Source organism: Antechinus flavipes, chromosome 1 (genome assembly GCF_016432865.1).
Source record: "Antechinus flavipes isolate AdamAnt ecotype Samford, QLD, Australia chromosome 1, AdamAnt_v2, whole genome shotgun sequence".
NCBI lineage: Eukaryota > Metazoa > Chordata > Mammalia > Dasyuromorphia > Dasyuridae > Antechinus > Antechinus flavipes.
This window is the reverse complement of record NC_067398.1, coordinates 590,551,900-590,557,899: the sequence shown is the minus strand read 5'-3', so window position 1 is coordinate 590,557,899 and position 6,000 is coordinate 590,551,900.

Here is a 6,000-nt window from a genome sequence, read left to right as displayed (position 1 = left end):
GAAGCTGGCTGACCTGAGAGATGTTGTGCAATATTTTAATGTGAGGGGAGGGGGGATAAAGAAATGGGATAAAGATAAGAAAGATTCAATTTACAAAAATAAGTGATTGGAAGCAATAAAATAGCAATAGAGAAAAGGAAGCTTGGAGGAGGGATGGGTGTAATCAACAGTCAATAAAAATTTATTAAGAGCCAGGCATTGTGCTAACTTGGGAAACAAGTAAGAAAAAGAAAGGCAATCTTTGCCTTCTGGGAATTTACAATATGATTGGGGGAAAGAGGAAGGAGATAATCTGAGGAAGACAATAGAAAAGAAGAACCTGAAAAGAGGAGAGGGAATGTGTATAGAAAAATATTAAGTTCTGTTTTTTTTACAACTTGATTTTGAGATGCCAATTGGACATTCAGCTAGTGGAATCTAACAGGCAAATTGTGTTGTGAGAATAGAAACCAAAGGGGTTAAGGCTGGCACTATAGACTGTGGAATCTTATACCACACAATAATAATTGAATCTATGAGAATTAATGAGATACCAAGGAAGAGAATATAAATCAAGAAGAGTAGAGAGCTCAAGAAGGCTCTTTGAGGGACACTTAGATTTAAGAAGAGAGATACAGTTAATGAACCAGGAGAGAGAGAGAGAGAGAGAGAGAGAGAGAGAGAGAGAGAGAGAGAGAGAAAGAGAGAGAGAGAGAAGAGAGAGAGAGAGAGAGAGAGAGAGAGAGAGAGAGAGAGAGAAAGAGAGAGAGAGAGAGAGAGAGAGAGAGAGAGAGAGAGAGAGAGAGAGAGAGAGAGAGAGAGAGAGAGAGAGAGAGAGAGAGAGAGAGAGAGAGAAGAACTGAAAGGAATAATAGGAAGAACAGATTTGTAAGAAGGTGCCAGGTGAATGTATCTAATGTTGAGCTTCTGAGCTTCTGTGGGACAGATATTAGCAAAAGTAGAAAACACTCCACAGTCCTTATACCAATTATGGTAATTCTCATGGAAGTACCACTCCACTGAGATTTTAGGAAGGAACAGAGGAGGAAGGATGAGAGGAATAATGAGTAATTTCTGTTGTCATATGCATTCCTGCTGTCATTCAGAGAATGAAGGGTGTTCCCATTAATTTAAAGCTACATTTGTGATCCCATTGGTAGCTCCTTTCTTCAAGAATAGGAACATTCTCCTTCCTTGAAGTTCACTTCCAAATACATTAAAGTGGTACATCATTTTTTAGTCATGAGTAGGCAACATTCTCCAATCATAGTAATGTGGAGTAGCCCTGAAGAGCCAGTAGAATCCCCATTAAGACTTAAAGTTCAGAAAAGTAAAAGAATAATAGCTCTTCAAAGTTTGCAAATCATGTTGCATGTATTATCTAGTTCAAGCCTCACAATAACCCAGGGAGGTAGAGACTAGCAGTATTCACATTTTACAGATGAGGAAACTGAGGCCTAGAGGGGCTCATCAACTTGTCTGTATTCATTCAAGTGGTGTCAGAGGCAGAATTTGAACCCAGGGCTTCCTAACACCTCATATAGCACTTTATCTTTTCTCCCATTCTACCATTACATGATAGTGGACCCAATTTAGAGGTCAGTCATTCTTTTTCCCCTCTTTCCTCCTTAATTCATGAGTGATCCTAATCCATTCATTCCCAGATTTGTTCTGTAATTGGAGGAGCACATCAATCAATCAGTTCATCAAGAAAAATGTATTAAGTATCATCACCTACCAGGCATTGTGCTAAGAGATGGGGATACAGAGAAAGGAATCAAAAATGTCCTGGCTCTCAAGGAGCTCACAGTATAAGGGGAAAGGTAATATGCAAACAACCATGTACAGAAAAGACATAGGGTAAATTGGAGAAAATCTCAGAGGGAAGGCATTAAGATTAAGAAGGATTTGAAAAGGCATATTGTACAAGGTAGATCTTTGCTTGAGACAGTTTGAAGGAAACCAGAGATGAGGGGATAAAATATTCCAGATAATGGGGGACATCCAGTGAAAAAAGATGGAGTCAGTAATGGAATTGTTTTGTTTGAGGAACAGCAAAGAGACAACCGTCTCTGTATCATAGAATGTATTGAAATGTGTAAGGTTTAAGAAAACTGGATGGATTTAAAAAGGAAAGAAAAGAAAAGAAAAGGTTATGATGGACTTCAAAGACCCTACAGAGGATTTTAAATGTATTTGTCAGTTTAGCAGAAATTAGATTGAAATGGAGAGAGACTTTAGTCATGAAGACCATTCAGCAAGCTATTACAGTAGTCCATCAGATGGTGAAGGTTTGCACCAGGGTGATGGCAGTGTCAGAGGAGAGAAAGAGAAGTGTTCAGAGAGATTTTCAAAATATGACTTTTGAAACAATGACTTGACAGATGATTGAATTTTGAGGGTGAAAGAAAGGGAGGGAGTGTTGAGAATGAAACCTAGCTGCAAGCCTGGATGACTGGAATAATGATGGTATCTTTGATAGTAACTGGGAAGTTAATATCCTTCCTAACCCACCCTTAATGTCTGAGTGTGGAAACCAATGTTGCATATGGATTGTTCATTTGAAACAGATCTAGACACAGGATAAACTCTTGCCTTACTCCTTCTACTACCATTTAGATGGCATAGATACTAAATCTATAATTTCTTTTTCTTATGGGGAATCCAAGTAAGAACATTCTCTCCTATCAATGCAGGTTGGAAATCTCCTTAAATTTTATCTTCTTGTAGAATTGCCTAGAAACACTAAGCACTTAGCTGAATTTCTCATAGTCAAATAGTATATGGCATTGTCAGGACTTGAACCTGCCATTTTTCTGGTTCAAAACCTGCTCCTAGGAGCAGCTAGGTGGCACAGTGGATACAGAAGAAGAAGAAAAAAGATAGGAAAAAGAACAACAGCAAGAACAAAAAGAAGAAGAAGAAGAAGACTATGACGACAACAACAACGACCTGTTCCTTATGCCACATGGCCTCTTACCAGCAGGAGCTTTTTTAAATAGGTCATCCTGCAGGATTTTGTCTAGAATCCAAGCATTTTCCTTTGAGAAAGATCAGAATTCCCAAGCACTCTTTTATTTTTACCAAGTTGCAAAATATCTGAGAATAAATCACACAGTTTTACTTGTTTGCTGGGAAATTAATAATACATGTTCTGGGTTCCTTTTTCCTTCTATTGCTTTCATTTTTTAAACAATATGCCACAATATAGACATTTCTCAGAGAGCTTGAAGCAGATTTATGTGCATATTAACAGTTTAACATTCTGCAATAAAATCTAATAACAATTAAATAAGATATAGTGATGCAATTTTGTCTTATAATTGGCACATGCTGTCTTAACTAGTTTCAACTTCAATTTTATATTCCTTTTCTTCACACAGAAAATCAAATGATAGGTAAAATATTTCCTGAAAAACAAGGCCTTCCATGTTTTAAGTCTATTCTGTGGTCTAAAAGCCAGAGCCTTGGACCCTCTTCTCCCACCCCAGCCCCCTTTTTCAAGTCATAATACTGTTCTCATCTGCTTTTAGCATTAATATTCTTGAATAGTTCATCTTTCCATTATTCATTTATTCCATAAATAATTATGAAACATTACTGAATTAAGCACTGTGCTTATGCACAGTGGATATAAGATATAAACTAACCTGGTCCCTGCCCTCAAGAAGTTTACATTCTATTGAGACAAAATAAACTGCAGATAAAATACATATGGTAAGTAAAGACAAAGCAATGTGGAGTTATTATTGTCTAATAACTGGGGTACCAACAAAAGAGTTCAGACTGGAGACAATGATTGAGGTGAGCTTTGAAAGGAGCTAGAATTTTTAAAGGATGCATGGAGGGAATATCGTTGAGATACAGAGGACAACTTGTGTGAAGACATGGAAACAAGGGATAAAATTTCACATAAGTAGAAGAGTAATGGGAAACAAAGAGAAAATGAAGGAAAGTAATGTCCTGTAAATGTGGCTTTCCATTTAAGATGGATGCATAATTTGAGAAGGATTTTAAATGCCAAATAGTGGGGAATCATTGTTCCTTCCCTTCCCTGGTTTAAACTGGAGTGGAGAATAGATGGGTCTTTAGGATATCACCTAGAAATTTCCAGGGATTCCAGGAAATTGTTGACTCATTATTTGCATCTTGAGAGATGGCAAATTTCCTGGCTGCTTCCAAAGGACCTGTAACTTCCAAATGTTGCATAAAATTCTGAGTGGTCTCCTGATCATCATCTTCCCAGTGACAGTGACAAGGAGATAGGATTCTCAGTCATTTAAAAGGAGTTTCTAGTGAGTTTTTTCTTGCTTGAAATCTGTAGTATGGCAGATATTATACTCTCTCTAGATTCCCTGTGAAGGAAGTGAGGAGGCTGCCTCCCTTGCCCAATCCTTCATCATCCCACCCCTGTTCCCTCATAGATGGATTCAATTACTTGAACCTGGACCTGAAACCTGGGCTATCTTTTCTGCTTTGTGTTTTATTTCCACGAGTATAAGGCTGGATATGTCCACGTTTTGAGGTATTCTATGAATTCTAGAGATCTGAAGTTCTTGGATCTAATGACTGAAGTGCTGGTAGCTAGGGAAGTTTCTGAATTGGACAGTATAACCCTGACAAGTGAATTCACCTAAATCTTACTGGATCATGTTTATTTGTTTTTACCAGTAGAAATGTTCTTTGAGTTGTTTTGAAAGTGAAAGTCAAGGAAAATGTAAAATGTCTAATTAGCAGTTCTGCAAACAGCTGTATGTTCTAATGGGGTTTAAGTTTTAACCTCCCAGCAGATTGTATCAGTAATTATAAGTTAAATTACTGAATCCTATTTTAGCAGTTCTGTTAATGCACATTGTAAGACTTTTATATTCAAACTTTCCTGCTTCATATCTGATTTTTATTATGCACTGAATATTCTTTACCATCACCCCCACCCCTTTTTTATTTTTAAGGAAATGCTAGAAATGATCTTTTACCTGAACTAAAAATATAATTGTCCCTGGAACCCATAATGGATGCTTAGTCATGATGGAGGTTTAGCAAGCCAAACAATGTGAGAATGGGGAACCTAATAAATAACATGCCTGAATACAGAATAGGAAATGGGTGTGTTGCTCCCTTCCTCCAATCTACTCCTCTCTTATGGGTCCAGGATCTGTTTCTCCGCATTGCACAATAATAGACTTCAAGTGCCCCATGACATTGACCTGTTCTTTAGAGATATTAATGAGTCAATATTGGAAAAGCCCTTCTGGGAATCAAAGCAACCAATAAATCCAATCCTCAATTCGTGGTTATTTTGGAGGTTTGGGGCTCTTTCCCTGGAGACCTTTAGCAACGGAGAAGATGCTGAGTTCTTGTTCCCCATGCAAAGCATGCCTTTGGTTCAGCCTAGCATCAGGACTAAAGGCTAATTTGGATTTTCTTCTCTATACTGTCCTATGATTCTGTATATTCCTCTCTTAGCAATTCATTTTTGCTGACTAATCTGGTATTTTTAATTCTTAAGATAGCTTAATGCAGTAATAATATAGTAGCTGCCATTTAGATAGTGTTTTAAAATTTTCAAAGTGCTTTGGAAATATTATATCATTTGATTATATGACTATTTTTTCCCTCCAAACTCTTTTTTTAAAGATAAAATTCCCAGCCAAAGCACTGTGAACTCTAAGGATCATTGTTTTTGTTAGTTCCTTTCTAAGAAGTTTTGTCAACAGATACATATGACAAATATTCAGGCCCTTTACTTACTTTTCCATGAGAAATTTGGAAGACAAATTTTTCTGAGCTTCTTTAAACTGCAAATTAGCTTTTACTTCTGATCTTACATATGTAGCTCAATTAATTTCTTTCTCTCTATATATTTAAATGTAATTAAAATTCCTTTGCCTAATTCTTTCCCACTCATCACTAAGGATGTGCTTTTAGAGAGTATAAATCTCACCTCAGTCTGATAGAGCAATTTATATTCTAAAGGGATGCAGGTAGAAGTAGGGGAGCAGGGGAACCCCACATCTTCTC